Genomic DNA, 17228 nt, shown 5'->3' with positions numbered 1-17228 from the left:
CCACATCGGAGTAATTTTAATGGATTGTTACTTCTCATTGAACAGCGGCATGCACCGAGTGCCACATCACCAGTGACGGAAGTTGTCTTCTGGGCCAGACAGCTGCCAGCAGCAACTTGACAACTCAGCAAATACACCTGCACACAGTCGCGTACTCGTAAACGCCTTAGTCGTCTATCTCTATTGACAGATATATCGGGTGAGTAAACAGCAATGAACGCAATGCGAAGTGGCATAGGCAAAGAAAGCTTTGCATTATTATTGGTTTACAAAAGCGACAAACGGACGTATACACCGTCGCGTTCCAATTAGTCACCTCGACAACGGAACACGTGGTGTGTTCCGCTTTCCTCTACCCCTAATATTGTGTTGTACAAGAACACTGACGTTGCCTCCGAGCGACTGTGCGCTGCTTCTTAGAGTACACTTGTCTGAGGCGGACTGTAATCGCTTCGCTTACGGGTGGCCCAAGGTTAACTGAACCTAAAGCATGAACAGTACGGCGATATTATTACGCGAAACGTCATTATTCGAGCGTCAGTTGCCGAGTGTCGTCAGATACGGATGAACCTCACGTTAATCGCACAACATCGCCTCATAGTTCATGTTTTCTTTCCTTGGTTTGGGCTCGGTTTATTTTGTGCCGCACTATATGACTGTGGATTTTGTGTTCTTAGACTTAAGCAATCAAAAGGCAGACACTTTCTATGACTTAAGAGTGCTACATCTTTGACAAATTAGTAATCCGTGCTTTGCGGGAGGTGTGTGACTTAGTGAGGTGCAAAAAGGCACATACAGACATAATCGTATGTATTTTTCTGCCTCACTGAGTCCTGGCATTCAAGCGTACCCAGTCGTATTTTCTCTAATGAATATTTATTCCACCACCTGAACTCATGCGGTGCATATTTTCGTAACCTCGCCGGCCAGTCCTTCAGCATTGGAGCCCCCAGAGAGCTGGACTCAGCTGTTTGACATAATATGTTATGGCAACGACGTTTTCGCTTCACCCTGCGACCCCATATATCCAGATGAGAACACCCAATGGGTGCCACGTGAAGCAGTGCCTCTACACGCAACACAGTGAGGCGGTCAGAAACGGGCGCTCACCCGGAATAGGATGAATCTGGCGACATTAAAATGCCGAGAATACAAACTGCTCGCAGCAAGCATTTTGGAAAAATTCGCTACTCCTCCGTGCACGTAAAAAGAACGTACCCCGCTTTTTTACCATGCCATATACCCTCCCATTTACCTGTGCTCTTTCTGCCAGCACCCTCAGTGCTGCCAGTGAAATATACACATTGCTCGTCAACAAACCAGAGCCGTGCATGGTTTGTTAAAAAAAACTTCATCAGGAAAAATATATAAAATACAGCAAGAACCTCATCGTGAATTCACACAACATACTATTCAGTAATACATAGGCAAATTTGCTATTCATGTCATTATATTTTTTTTTTTCAGGAAGGCGGAGGCTTCCAGCAGAACGAAATGCAGATCATGAGTTCCTGGAGGAATGGTGGCGACGTGAAAGCAATATTAATAAGAAGGACATAGCAGTGGAAATGGAAAGAATACAGGTGAAATAAGCGGAGCAGGAAAGAAACTGAGGATAGAGAAGAAGAATAAACTCAAGCAATACAGAATGCAAAAGGATATTCAGCTGCGTGAGCTAGACCTTAAGTTACCGGCTGGTGATCTGTACGAAGAACAAGAAATAAAAACGCCTGCAAAACGTCACTCAACAAGCACTGCTTGCCCTTCTTGAAGCACTTGTAAGCAAAATAAAGTCATAAATAATAATGAGCTGAATATTCTGGTGTCTGCAAGAATATTACAGTATGTTCAGTGTCCTTGCTCATTGCTGTCTGGGATGCGGATAACCGAAAAGGCAAGGCGGCTCCAGCCCGAAGTAGGAGGACACCTGGCTGTCATACATACATGTCTGACAATTGATGAGAAGCACGCTTTCTCGGTATATTTTAGGCACAGCCTGCAAGAAAAGCTTTCGTTTTTTTTTTATTTGAAGTCCACAAAAGCAAACTGCGAGATTATCTTGCAGAATCCCCATTCCGCACATTGCCTCACAGCGCCCATAACACCATTCAACTGCTCTTCCATGCTTGTGAGTCGCACACCACCGTAAGGCTTCATAAGAAGTGGTCGCAGTGGATAAGCAGAATCTCCGTATATCCCAAAGTCTTCTTGTGGGACTAGAAGCTCCCGTATCTCGTAGAGCTTGTTCTCACGCAGAATTCCTGAATGTACAGCATAATAGAAATTAGGGCCTCAGGGTCATTTGACAAAGTGTTATAATAATAATAATAATAATAATAATAATCAGCCTGGTTCGCCCCCTGCAGGGCAAAGGCCTCTCCCATAATTCTCCAACTGCCCCGGTCATGTACTAATTGTGGCCATGTTGTCCGTGCAAACTTCTTAATCTCATCCGCCCACCTAACTTTCTGCCGCCCTCCGCTACGGTTCCCGTCCCTTGAAATCAAGTCCGTAACCCTTAATGACCATCGCTTCTCTTCCCTCCTCATTACATGTCCTGCCCGTGTCCATTTCTTTTTCTTGATTTCAACTAAGATATCATTAGCTCACGTTTGTTCCCTCACCCAATCTGCTTTTTTCTTATCCCTTAACGTTACACCTATCATTCTTCTTTCCATAGCTCGTTGCGTCGTTCTCAATTTCAGTAGAACCCTTTTCGTAAGCCTCCAAGTTTCTGCCTCGTACGTAAGTACTGGTAAGACACAGCTGTTATATACTTTTCTCTTGAGGGATAATGGCGACCTGCTGTTCATGATCGGAGAATGCCTGCCACTCGCACCCCAGCCCATTCTTATTCTTCTGATTATTTCAGTCTCATGATCCGGATCCGCAGTCACTACCTGTCCTAAGTAGATGTATTCCCTTACCACTTCCAGTGCGTCGCTACCTATCGTAAACTGCTGTTCTCTTCCCAGACTGTTAAACATTACTTTAGTTTTCTGCAGATTAATTTTTAGACCCACCATTCGGTTTTGCCTCTCCAGGTCAGTCAGCATGCATTGCAGTTGGTCTCCTGAGTTACTAAGCAAGGCAATATGATCAGTGAATCGCAAGTTACTAAGGTATTCTCCATTAACTCTTATCCCCAGTTCTTCCCAATCCAGGTCTCTGAATAACTCCTGTAAACACGCTGTGAATAGCGTTGGAGAGGTGGTATCTCCCTGCCTGATGCCTTTGTTTATTGGGATTTTGTTGCTTTCTTTATGGAGGACTACAGTGGCTGTGGAGCCACAATAGATATCTTTCAGTGTTTTTACATACGGCTCGTCTACACCCTGATTCCGCAATGCCTCCATGACTGCTGAGGTTTCGACTGAATCAAACGCTTTCTCGTAATCAATGAAAGCTATATATAAAGGTTGGTTATATTCCGCACATTTTTCTGTCACCTGATTGATAGTGTGAATATGGTCTATTGTTCAGTAGCCTTTACGGAATCCTGCCTGGTCCTTTGGTTGACAGAAGTCTAAGGTGTTCTTGATCCTATTTGCAATTACCTTAGTAAGTACTTTGTAGGCAACGGACAGCAAGCTCTTTGGTCTATAATTTTTCAAGTCTTTGGCGTCCCCTTTCTTATGGATTAGGATTATCTTAACGTTTTTCCAAGATTTCGGTACGCTCGAAGTCATGAGGCATTGCGTATGCAGGGTGGCCCGTTTGTTTAGAACAATCTGCCCACCATCCTTCAACAAATCTGCTGTTACCTGATCCTCCCCAGCTGCCTTCACCCTTTGCATAGCTCCCAAGGCTTTCTTTACTTCTTCCGGCGTTACTTGTGGGATTTGAAATTCCTCTAGATTATTCTCTCTTCCATTATCGTCGTTTGTGCCACTAGTAATGTGTAAATCTCTATAGAACTCCTCAGCCACTTGAACGATCTCATCCATATTAGTAATGATATTGCCGGCTTTGTCTCTTAAGGCATACATCTGATTCTTGCCTATTCCTAGTTTCTTTTTCACTGCTTTTATGCTTCCTCCGTTCCTGAGAGCATGTTCAATTCTTTCTATATTAGACGTCCTTATGTCAGCTGTCTTACGCTTGTTGATTAACTTCGAAAGTTCTGCCAGTTCTATTCTAGCTGTAGGGTTAGAGGCTTTCATACATTGGCGTTTCTTGATCAGATCTTTCGTCTCCTGCGATAGCTTACTGGTATCCTGTCTGACGGTGTTGCCACCGACTTCTATTGCAGACTCATTAATGATGCCCATAAGATTGTCGTTAATTGATTCAACACTAAGGTCCTCTTAACGTGTTAAAGTCGAATACCTGTTCTGTACCTTGATCTGGAATTCCTCTATTTTCCCTCTTACCGCTAACTCATTGATCGGCTTCTTATGTACCGGTTCCTTCCGTTCCCTCCTCAAGCCTAGACTAATTCGAGTTCTTACCATCCTATGGTCACTGCAGCGCACCTTGCCGATCACGGCAACATCTCGTATGATGCCAAGGTTAGCGCATGGTATAAAGTCTATTTCACTCCTCCACGTTCACTTTTGATTATCCCACTTGCGGAGGACGGTATTCATTATCCGCATGTTATTCTGTTCTGCAAGGTCTACTAATAACTCTCCCCTGCTATTCCTAGTGGCCATGCCATATTACCCCCCTGCCTTGTCTCCAGCCTGCTTCTTGCCTACCTTGGCATTGAAGTCACCCATCAGTATAGTGTATATTGTTTTGCCTTTACCCATCACCGATTCCACGTCTTCGTAGAAGCTTTCGACTTCCTGGTCCTCATGACTGGTTGTAGGGGCGAAGACCTGTACAACGTTCAATTTGTACCTCTCATTAGGTTTCACAATCAGACCTTCCACCCTCTCCTTAATGCTATATAGTTCATCTATGTTACCGGCTATATCCTTATTATTCAGGAATCTGTCACCTAGTTCTCGTCTCTCCGCTAATCCCCGGTAGCACAGGACGGGCCCGCTTTTTAGCACTGTATAGGCTTGTTTTGTCTTCCTACGTTCACTGAGCCCTATTCTGTCCCATTTACTGCCCTCTAATTGCTCCAATGGTATTGCTAGACTCGCCTCACTAGATAAAGTTCTAGCGTTAAACGTTGCCAGGTTCAGATTCCAATGGCGGCCTGTCCGGATCCAGGGATTCTTAGCACCCTCTGCTGTGTCACAGGTCTGACCGCCACCGTGGTCAGTTGCTCCGCAGCTGCTGGGGACTGAGGGCCGGGGTTTGATTGTTGTGTTCATATAGGAGGTTGTGGCCAAGTACTGCACCAGCGTGGCCAATCCTGCTCTGGTGAGGGAGTGCGTTACCGGTTCTGGTCATCGGGATATGGCCGCACTCCAGGCCAGTTTGTGCAATTTTATCAACTCGCGGATATTTTTTTTCAATCCTGTGGAAAATCGCGCGGCACGGGGATTCGAACCACGGTCCTCTTCTACGCGAGGCGGATGTTCTACCTCTCAGCCACCGCTGCAGCCACCGCTGCAGCATTATAATACATGCATTATAATGGCAATAAGAAAATTTAGTTGAGCAAGGAGTCAATAAACCACCCATAAGCAGGGCACAAAGGGGTGCCTTTTTCCTAAGATTCCAAATTATCGCGATATTAAAGGGTCAGTCAATATAAAATGAAATAAAAAAAAGCAGTTGTATGAGGGCAGCAGTAACTATTACCAATGCTGTTTATTGAGCTCTGCAGCGAGGTCTCGCACATATATGGGAAACGTGCGAGCACCACTCAATGCATAAATTGACACCTACCAGAATCATGCCTGCTCCCAGGCTACGGCCAGTCGAGTTCAGAGACGAGCCCATTCGCGCACATCAGTGCCTGGTACTTCAGTGCATGCAGTCTTTTGTGGCCGGAAAAGTACACTCGCTGATCATTGGCCGACTAGCATATGGATCAAGTTTTGCCATCTATAAACGCCCAGCAGTTATCCAGTGGAGCGCCTTTCAAATGAACTGCCTGGAAGCAATCGTAAAGTCAGGGCAGTTCTTCAAAAGTTCAATACATATCAAGGGGATTTCTCACTCATTTGTAATACGAAAATATGAAGTAAGAAATAATAATACGCCATTAAACCTACATTGCTCATGTCCCGCAAATCCGCCGGTGTGAGCCATTGGTGGCAGAGCAGACTGTCAAGTAGAAACCCAAACTTTCTTTCAATGTGGAACATAATTTTGTTCGACACACTTGAAATGTCGCTGTACTGGCGACCGACGAAGTCTTGCAAATCACACAGGCGGTTGGGGTCGGCTAGGCGACGAAAGCACATGCACAGGGCTTCCTGGGCAGACACTCTAACGCTTCTCACATAGTCCGGCACTTTCAACGCTTTCATAAGAATAAAGAAGTCTGCTTTTTCAAACCAAAATTGGCTACGGAACATGTGGTCTGGGATGGCATCTATGTTGAGGAGCCCATTCCTGGATGTATACAACCTTGCTCCTGGTTGTCGCTCGCGCGTCATAATTGCTTCAGTGTCGTCCCAGCTTAAGTAAGCCAAGGAAAAAGGGTCCAAAAGAACGCGCCATGAGTCTGCGCAAAGGAACAGGACGTTCGACACAATACCTGCTGCTGAATCGTTGTTTGTCGCGATGTTTTCTCTCACACATAAACGGATTGGCCATTTCCGCGGCTACATGCGACTCGCTTGTATCCAAAACAGGAAATAATTACGGATTTAAATAAGAGATGGCGCTACGTCCACCTACGTTTTATATTATGTTTGCGTTCCCATACGATTAACTAAAAGATTTGAAAGGACGCGCACCGTAACATCACGCAAAGGTGCTTACGTTTACCGTACCTAAGGCGACACACACTAAACTAAAACTGTCATATACGGTACAGTTGCCGGGAAACGTGAGAAGCAGTCAGGGATCTTTAAATGCTATCGCGTTCCACTCTTAAAAGTGAAGCTTAAGCGTCCTCGATTTTTTTTAACCAGCTGTGGTGGTTTCCGCCGTGCCTGCAAGAGCAAAATTTGCACCTAGTGAAATCTGTGGAAGAGCCTCTGTAACGGTGATGAGACAGGTGCCCCCGAACGGAATGCGGACAGCGTATGGAAACATCCAAGGCAAGAGAGTGACAGGCCATAGAATAGCTGAACACGCTCGCGTTTGGCCCAGTGAAATACTTAGAGAGAGTTCTCGCGCAGCAGGAGGCTGATGGTGGTAGTAGAGGTTTGATGCTGGGGCCGGCGCGTGAGCTGACCAACGGCAAGCGTGGGTACAGGCGATGTGGGGCCACGAGACGCGGAATGACGCGACAGTTCAAATGACGAGAGCTGTTGTGAGTGAGCGCTTCAGTTGATGTAGTGACCCCGGATAGCTGCCCGCTAGTCCGCGTAGATGGCGGGTCCGGGGATGGCAGCCAGGGCCTGGAACCCAGTCGCAGCATTGAACTTTGTTGCGAAAACAATGGCTGTTCAGCTAGATGAACCAGATGTCCGGCATGTCGATGTAGAATTCCCGAACACTCTACAATCGAGGGATGTCTGCCAGACCAAGTGAGGCCACGTCACTACTCGCCTTGCTAGAGTGGGTGCACTGGCGCTGTTACGGCTGGGCTTTATCGTCCGGTGTCACCAATTTGTGGTTTTCTGGCATGGCTGGGCTCGGACGCCGGTGTCGCCAACTTGTGGGAAGTAGGGTTTAGGTCGTCCGCGTCAAAAATTCGTGGGAGGCAGCTCGAAGAGGTAGCCGCCGTAACCAGGTCGGCCTGCCAAGCGGCAGCGGGATATCGGGAGCAGCCGACACTGCGGGCGCTCAGGTCGAGCTGGCTAGCGTGTTCTATTCAAGAGCTACCTGCAAGTGAGCCCATCTTCTTCGCCTGCTCTGGAGGCGTTAGCCACGCCGCTGCAACGTATTCATAGCAGCCAATATTTCGTATTGTTCGCTTTTCACGTACCGTTTACCCGGCTTCACTTCGGAGATGCCAGCAAGTAGAGGCGCTAAGTGACTAACAATTTTCATTCAACCCGTGTAGACGTCAGAGTTCTGTGGCTCAAACCAATACTAATGCGAAGCTTTCCTTGCTTATTCCACTGTGATTTGCGTTCGTTGTTGCTTAATCGCCGGATATATCTGTCGATAGAGGTAGAAGACTAGGGAGTTTACAAGTGCACGACTTTGTCCACGTGTATTTGATGAATAGACAAGTTGCTGCTGGCAGCTGTCTGGCACAGAAGACAACTTCCGTCACTGGCGATGTGCCACTCGGTGCGAGCCACTCTTCAATGAGAATTAGCAATTAATTGAAGTTACTCCGATGTGGGCGGAATCGAGGCCGAATCGTGTCTGTTCCGACAATCATGTCTGAATAAGCATAGCGCATTCAGACACGTTCCACGCGCGGTCTTTGCATCAGCGCCCCTGAATGGCGCACCTATCAAGAGAAAAGCGTGATGGCGGACGCTGTCTAAAATCGTGCGCCTCATACATGATCTTCTTCGGTGGTATCAATACGGTGTGCCGCTCTGTTGCTGGAATGCCAATCTCATGAATGTCAACGGTTAGTCTGAGATGGTTTCTACTCTAATTTGTTATTTCATTTTTTTATTACCTTGGTCTGAGTTGAGTACACCGGAAAATAACGTGAAGAGTTTACATTATCTGAAGCTGGAAGTGACTGCCAGATGCCACTGAGTAAATTATTTCTTAAAATTATATAATCGAGAGGTGACAAATGCGATGAAACAAAACGCGTTAGTGCTGGAAAGAATGCGCCTCGGAATGAGTACAGTGACCTTATGAAGTGCAAAAATGCGAAGTGACGAACAGCTTGACGTGAATATGGAGTACATTGAACAGTAGAACCCTTAAAAATATCTTTAGGCGTCATAGTTTCAGAGCGTCGAACTTTCAAAGCAAAAAAAAAAAAAATAGGACTGCTCATGCGCTAACCAACCCACTACAATACCTTAGCTTTGACAAGTGTGGACAGGTATCGCGCAGGAGTGGCGAAGGAACAAAAATAATTGATTTAGGCCGAAGGTTAAAAGAACCGCATTCCTGTAGAAAGCTTGAGCACAATACGTCAGCGCTATATACGTCAATGCGCGTCTCGTGCATGCAAGAAAAAGTTCATAGGTGCAAGGACCGCGCGCAAGAAAGCCACGTCATGGAAAATTCTTTGGACTATGAACAGCAATACTTCTGTAGAGAAAAAAATGAGTGCACTGATGCCTTCGCATAAAAGCGCTGGTGGCCCCGCGTATGATCCTTCAGCAAGTAACTGCGATTCTACTTTGGTTGCGCACCACCCACATTTGCCATGCAGAACATATTGTGCACTTCGTGACAATGGTTCTTTCATTGTGTGGGTAAATTCGAATAAAAAATAACTCCACCGGTGCAATTTTGCTCTGGGATTTAACGTGCCAGAATCGCGATCTGATCGTGAGGTACGCCTCAGTGGTGGGACTGCTGGATAATTTTGACTCTCTGCGGTTCTATAAGGTCCACCCAACGCACAGGAAGCAGTCGCTTTTGCATTTAACCAGCACGGAGACACGGCCACCGTGGCCGAGATTTGATTCCGTAACTTCGGGCTTAGCAGCGCAACGCACTATCCGCTAAGCAAATGCGTCGCGTCCTCATTTGGTGTTTATTTTATTGTTCGCAGCATAAAACATTAGTGTGATTGTATACAAATGTTGTTCACCTCAGTGCACCAGGAAATGAAGAGGGTGAGTTGAGGCCAGCCATTCTTCATTCCGCAGAACACCAAAGTCGTCACAAGTAGTGACAAGTAGTGACTGCAAATTTATGGTAATGTATTCCTGAACGTCCAACAAAGCTACAGTTACTTCTACGAAGGCACATTTCGCTTTCGTCTGATGACCGATTCCCAAGAAAGAGGGAACATTTCTTCTTTTTTTTTACGTTTGCAGTCGATTAGCTGCACTCAGAGTTGCCAGATCGCTCCAACCACAGGTAGCCAATTGGCCAGTGTAGCCAAAAGCGACACTTTTGGGTAGCCCAAAAGTAGCCATAAAGCTTTGTCTTTTTGTGCAGTCATTTCTTAAGGATATTGAATTTTTTTCGGCATCAATACCTATATAAGAGATTTTCCACACTTGATCACGCATGACCTCCGCGCACATCGTGTCGGAGCTCCCTGACGAGGCCATTCGGCACGGAAAACACATGCTGCACAAGCTCATGCAGAAACGCAGGCAGCAGGCAAATTCATGATAAGGCAAATGCGGTCTTCATTGCAAATGCACTGTATTTTTTTTCGCCGAGCACCGAAAAATCACGAAAAGAACAACGCACAAATAGCACCGCGCAATAAACACGCTAAGCAATGTCTTGCATTCAGGCGTTCAGTATTATTACTTACATCTCATGATAATTTCGCTTAACACCACAAAATGCACTAAACGAAAAACTACAAGAAATTGCAAGACAAAGTCTAACACAATAGATGGTGGTTGGAACAAAATCTAGTACGATATATAGACAACAACAATATGCTATGATTAAGCATCACGAGCTTATTGCGAAGTGGAACTGCTTGGTCAATTCAATATGTCAGAGCTGAAACGGAACCAAAATTCCTGGCCCGGTTTAAAATCCTTGCAGAAGCCTCCGTTCCTGGCCAGGCAAAACTAAACGTGGACGAGCGCTACGAATGTCTCCTTCGACATTCTATTTCGAAGGTCGGTTTTAATGAGCGAGACCAGGCTGAATATTCGTTCGACGGCTGCATTTGATACGAGTAATGACAGCAAACACAGGAGTAGGGTTAGGAGTTGTGTAGGAAACGGATGGCTGTGGTGGCTGTGGGGCAACGGAAGAGTATAGGTTCTACGCTGGCGTTGGAGGAGGAGCAATTCGGGCAGGAAGGTTCCGAGGGAATTGCCACTTAGGCGCCATGCGGCAGGTAGAAAAATCGGCAAATTTCGGTTGGGTTCAGCTCGGTGTTCTCCCTCCGCTCTGGCGTCGAGCTCCTCCGCGGCGCACCGTCAACGGGAGCTAAAAGCAACTCATGCTTCAAACATAGGACGCCGAAAGCTCACATATGGAGACAGCAAACAGTCTATGTTCGCTGGCGCGCGCGCAGTGAGCGTTAGTTCGCATATGGAGACGTGTTTCGTGAGGCCGGCTTTCTTAATTAAAATTATCAAAAGGCCGTGATCCTTGAGCTTTTGACATGCATACGTCTTCTCTTACATAGAACTTGCAAATTTTGATTTTGTAGCAGACGTGCTCAATTTCTTTACCCTGTTGTGGTCCGCATTTTGATTCCAGCGTGCTTTTCATTTGTTCTTACCTACGTTCACTTTCTCTTTTGCATAGGAAAAAGATGTAGCCGAAAAATAGCCCCACAGTCAAACGAAAATTCGGACGCCAACTCGGACAAAAGGTAGCCCAATTTGGCTATGAATAGCCCAATCTGGCTACCCTTTCAGCACTATGAATGTGCATTACGAGGATAGCGCACCATACATTTTCCTGTCTGAATCTGTTCTCGATGCTTTTAATCACATTCTGAAAACGAAGAAAGAAATTAACTCGATTTCAGTTTGGGATTCAACAAACCCCACACACCTCAACGCATAATTTTTAATACGCTGAGTTTCGTATATAAGGACCCTGACTAAAGCTCTGGAAACCTCACGCAGAAACCATACTTGTTTCATGTTGTGCATTGTTCAGCCTATCGATTACTGATAAAGAAATTACAGTTTTAACTAATCTTTACTAAATTATTATTTCACTGTTTCTTATCAATATACTCTCCATGGCCAGATATAAATGTGCAAAGCTTGTTTATATTTTATGTGACGTGAAATGTTCTTCTGGGCTTTGTGGGGTTAAATAGATGGATATCTGTATGTCTGTATGTTGAAAACTCAGTGGCTGGGAGCATAAAGTCCACCTGACCGGCACGAAAATTGTGGGATTTCGTATACCCCTTAACCACCGTCAACAAATCTCGGTCACGTGATGACATAAGAAAGAATAGAGACTTTTAGCTTGTACGCTATTCCGGTAAACTGGAGCGGTTTGGGCGGATTACCGGATGGTCGGGGCGTAAACGTGAGCGGTGAAGCCGCCTGGTGTTGTAGAGCTCAACCAGACAAACGCATAGTTAAAACTGCAGTAACTCACCATATCCTGCTTCGCCACCCGTGCAAATTTTTGGCAGCGGCGTAATTGTGAACACGATTACGCCACTGTCGAAAATTTACGCCAGCAGCTAAGCAGAATATAGTAATTAGCTCTGTGTTTGTGTGGTTGAGCTTTGCGCCACCAGCTGGCGCCACCAATCTGGCCGCTCACGTTGGCGCCCCCGCTAAACCGGAAAACCGCCCGCGCTTGCCCGAATACCGGACACGCTAAAAGTCTCTAATAACAGTAGTCCGAATACCGTACGCGAAACCAAACAATGTACACAAAAATACCACCTGCGACAGTGGAAACAAGATGGCCGAAACCAGCGAGTGAGCAGCCGACCAGACGACAATGCTGGGGCCATATTGCCCATTACGTATTGCTCATTACTTTAGTTCTTACTTTAACTGCGCCAGCATGCAATCGTCGATTAGGTTCCAGATGGCTTCGTTACTCTAATTTTCATTGCACTGTAGTATTTCCCCAAGGTGATCTCTCGTTTCACGTTCTGCCGACATTTTTCGAAAGCACTATGCCCAGCTGGTGTTGCTGAGGTCTTGAATGACGTGCGTAACCAGAATTTGCATGCCGCAGACGGCCTCTCCCACAGCAATGAAACAGTTGCTGAAAATATTTGCAGTGGCGCTCCTAATTACTGATGCGGCCCTTCACCGCAGATGTACCTTATTTTCTCATAAAGGGGGTCATGCAGTGTTGTTACCTTTGCTATGGCGTATGCCCTGAAAGAGAATATCGATCATCAATGCACGCCTTTCAACTCACTGCGACACGCCAATTGCCTTGTGCCAGGTGCCAGCTTGTCGACTGCAGCAAGATGGGGCGCAATTATGGTGAAACCAAAGTTTTCACCTGTGCCATCTCAGAATGAATTTCTACGTTAATGCGATTGAACCAATGTAGTGGCAGACCGTATCGCCACCCCTTAAACTCATCAGGTATTAGGAAAGTATGAAGCTTGGACTCCTCTCTCACGCTTCCCTCTGACTTTCGAGTTGGGCCACTTCCAAAATTCGGTTAACCCACACCTAAACTTCAAGTTGGCCCATTCCCAGTTGAAGGTTGCCCACCCCCACGTATAAGTTGGCCCACACCGAAATTTAGGTTGGCCCACCGCCACATTTATATTCGCACATTCCCAAATTGCAAGTTGACCTACGCCCAAATTTCAATTGGTGCACCCCTGAATTTATGTTGGCCCACCCCGAAATTTCAGTTTTCTCACGAATAGGCGTACCCATGCATTTTATTAAGGAGCCGTATGTATCCCAATGAGAATTCTCTCGGATCACTATTTTCTTTATTTCGTTTCTATTGTTATGTATCAGTTATAATTATAAAGCTACCAGTCATTTGCATTTACACTATTACAACGATAAATCTATTAACTTCGCAAATTGCGCATTTTGTGCTGATACAACACATTACACTTTTTGCTTGATAGGCTGGGCCCTCGCTTAAGAATGCTTACGCATTAAACAACCCGCAGTGCCTGTACAAGTCTCCTCGAACAGAACGCATTTGCTTTATATAGCAACGTAGTGCTTCTGACACTTTGAATTTTACCACAATCGCACTGACATGAAAAACTCTATAGCTTGTGAGAACACTGAAAATAAAATACTTTGTGCTGCTATAACTGGACATAAGATACCTTGGGTCTAACGCATGCTTGACGACTTCAAAACGTGCTAAACCACCGAGTAACTAAGGCATAAAGTTTACAACTCGTTATTGATATTTTAGCCTTTTTAGCTCAATGGCCACTCAAACAAAAGTAGAAGCCAGCGATTTCAATGGTGTTCTAAATATGCAAAGTTCACTAAAGACCAATTCGGTTTAGTCGATACACCGTTTGCGATGCAGCCGTCAGATAGTTCATCACTTCCAAAGCTTTCGTTATTTTACCGTTTCCCTATTGAAATGTGGATATTCAAAATGTCATGCGCCATCGTTCGATTCACCCCGAAGCGCTATCCGCAATTACCCTTAAGGCACGGGGAAAACTGAACTGCTCACTCTACAGCGTAACTACACACACACAAACACACACACACACACACACACACGTACACGTACACGCACACGCACGCACACACGCACACGCACACCCGCACACCCGCACACGCACACGCACACACACACGCACGCACACACACACACACACACACACACACGCGCACACGCGCACACGTGCACACGCGCGCGCGCACACACACACGCGCGCGCACACACACACACACACACGCGCGCGCGCACACACACACACACACACACACACACACACACACACACAGCGGCGGCTTTCACTCTGCTATGGGGTGCTTTCCCACCATTATCAGTCAGGCAAGAGATCCATGGCGACTCAGGTAACAATCTCAGACTTTTGTCAACAGTGGGCACAACTAAATGAGCGAAAAAAAAATATAACCGAAATCCTAACGGCGTAAACACCGACGAAGTTGCGCACCGTGCGCTAGTGTTGGCACGTAAGTTCTCGGAAATGGCCACAACCCCACAGTCTCAGCCAGCAGTCTTAAGCTCCGGCGAGCCGAGTCAAGTCACGGTGTGCACCACCGTTGGCGTCTTCGTTGTCCTCCTCTGGCACTAGCTCCATTATCGCTGATCAAGGTAGCAGTCTCCACACTACCCCTCCCTCTGCGAAGGCGATGGCACTAACCAGCCGTGGCCTCTAGCGATGGTGTGGTGCCCCCACCTTCGGGTAATACCTTGCGTGATAGTGCACCAGACGTGGATATGCGGGAAAGGAAATGTGCGAGTCGCCAAGGCTTTCTAGGAGCTCCTAGGTCCTTACTCTCGCTGCCTTCTCGTCCACCTACCTGGCAAAGATGCGGCAGACCTGGTAGTGCAGCTTCCGAGTTTCTGAAGTCTGGCACTAGCAAAAATTTAAAATTCCAGGTGCAAATCCAGTCTCCCTCAGTGACCTGATTATAAAGAGTGATTCAGCGCGTAACTAAGGGATGCAGCCGGCTACTATATGTTACGGAACTGCACAAATACCGGTCAGCCATGTGAGGTGCTTGGGTACCCAGAAGGAAAATCATCTCGAGAACAGCGCTAGCGTCTCTTTGGAGTGGTGCGGTTGGGCTACGACGTCGGCCACCATCCGTGACGAAAGCGATACGGTGACGTCGTTTCTTCCACTGCCGCTGACAATTGGCTTTTGGTCTCCCCGAACTCGACCTCGACCTTGGAGGAAATGTGAACGCAGCTGATCCATGCTTTCGATCCATGGAAGTCTTTATGCTGTGTGGCCGAGGAGTTACAGCACCTCCTCGAGCTGATGTCATCGTGTTGGTGAAGTCATATGTGCCGTCTGCGCCCTTCTTCCGATGGTTGCGCTGGGAGCCGCAGGAGTGCGTTGGAGACAGCGCCCGTGGTGCCCGCGCCGGGTACCACGATGATGACACAGGAACAGCGCTCATCATCACCAACTTAAGATGCAGCTCGCGCTGCCGAAATTGTCCTGTAGACCAGAGTAGGAGCTCTTACCTGCTGTGGAACTGGCCACCTTCACCATCATGGTCAGCCGCGGAACGCAGTCGGGCCCCCATGATCGGGCACTAGTGTTGAAAGTGGCGCGGGCCCGCAGTCCCCGCCAGCAGACCTCAACCCTACTAGGGGGGGGGGGGGGGGGGGGGGTATTCTGTCAGAGTCCACCTAGTGGATATGTCTACTTCATCTATTTCGACGCGGAGCGTAGCCCAGCAATACAAAACTGCGACAGCAGTCGAAATGGAGATATCCAGTGGGTGGACTCTTATAGAATATCTCCCCTGGCCAGCAGCGTCCAGCCATGGCTCACGCCACTGCACCCGCGCTCGCCGTCCTACTCTGCTTCCCGTCACCGCGTCGATGTCTTGGATCACGGTGGCAGTTCGCACAGAGTATATAGCATTTACCTGACATTGCTTTCCCTTTTGCATTTACCACAACTAATAGTAATACTACTCCGCCTCCCTCCCCCCTCCAGTCCAAGACGAAACGTTTCTTTATTTCTACCACGTCGGGTTTATTCAAGTTTGCACTCACGGTAACGCTAGCTTCCACAGAAAATATTCGAAACATATCTTTCGCCTACGAGTGCTCCTTTATAAAAACGCACTTAAAGCTTTTTTTTCGACTCGAAGCTTTTTTTTCGACATGCTAAAATGTACATTGCAAATGGAATAAATAGGACTTCGCCCTTGTGACTGCGCATATTTCGCTCTATATTTTCCCCTGACTGAAGACCATGAAAAACTTCGGTGAAGGCAGGGCAATGGTTGCGGAAATTGTGCTGTTTTGCGAACCAAAAAAAAAAGAACATTCACTTAGACGCGTTAGAGTAAGCGTGCATAGGCAATATTTATGGTCAGTGTTTTCACTGAAACCCTTGAGCAGCTTTGTCCACCGAAGGATGTTCGTAGAAGGATGCTTTACCAAGCCGAAGAAAGCGTGGAATTGAGTCGTCCTAACCAATGCTTACAGCACACTGGAACATTGATAATGCACATCTTTACAGCAGGACACCACCGACAGAGACATAAAAGATGCATGCGCTCTCTATTTTCAAGTTGTCGCTGCTCCAACACGTAGCCTGCTTTTCTATCGCATGTGCCTTAGTTGTGCTACTTTTCTGGGGCTTTTAATACCGTGCTAGTGAGCCTAACTGCGTGTTTGAATGGCTGCTCATATCATTGCGCTGTACTGCAGTTTGTAATAGTGACATCCTCAACCTTGACAAACACAAGCAATCCTGGTGTTAAGTAGCGAAGAATTTGGCCTAACAAGAGTGGCTACCTACTACCGGCCTCGCAACGGCACCTTAACTACGAAAAGTCTTGCCAGATGCGTATGCATTTTCAGTAAAATCTGTTCTTCCGCATTCTTGATTCTTCCTCTTCCCTTGGCACGCTTTCTGCTACTCTAAGGGACACCTAAGCATGCGTTCGAAGTATTTCGTGATCAATCCGACCCTTGCTCTTTCTGATAATACTAACAAGATTTTCGGTTGCTACACCCGCTTGTTTTCTGATCTTCACTGC

At 46.7% G+C, this 17228-nt stretch overlaps 1 pseudogene; it reads right to left on the bottom strand.

Annotated features, from left to right (window-relative positions):
* Positions 1–1861: 1861 nt before the first annotated feature.
* On the bottom strand, positions 1862–15755 carry LOC140219587 (uncharacterized; annotated as a pseudogene).
* Between the last annotated feature and the right edge of the window lie 1473 nt (positions 15756–17228).

This window comes from Dermacentor andersoni, chromosome 7 (assembly GCF_023375885.2).
Source record: "Dermacentor andersoni chromosome 7, qqDerAnde1_hic_scaffold, whole genome shotgun sequence".
Taxonomy (NCBI): Eukaryota; Metazoa; Arthropoda; class Arachnida; order Ixodida; family Ixodidae; genus Dermacentor; species Dermacentor andersoni.
This window is presented reverse-complemented; position numbering and strand designations above follow the sequence as displayed.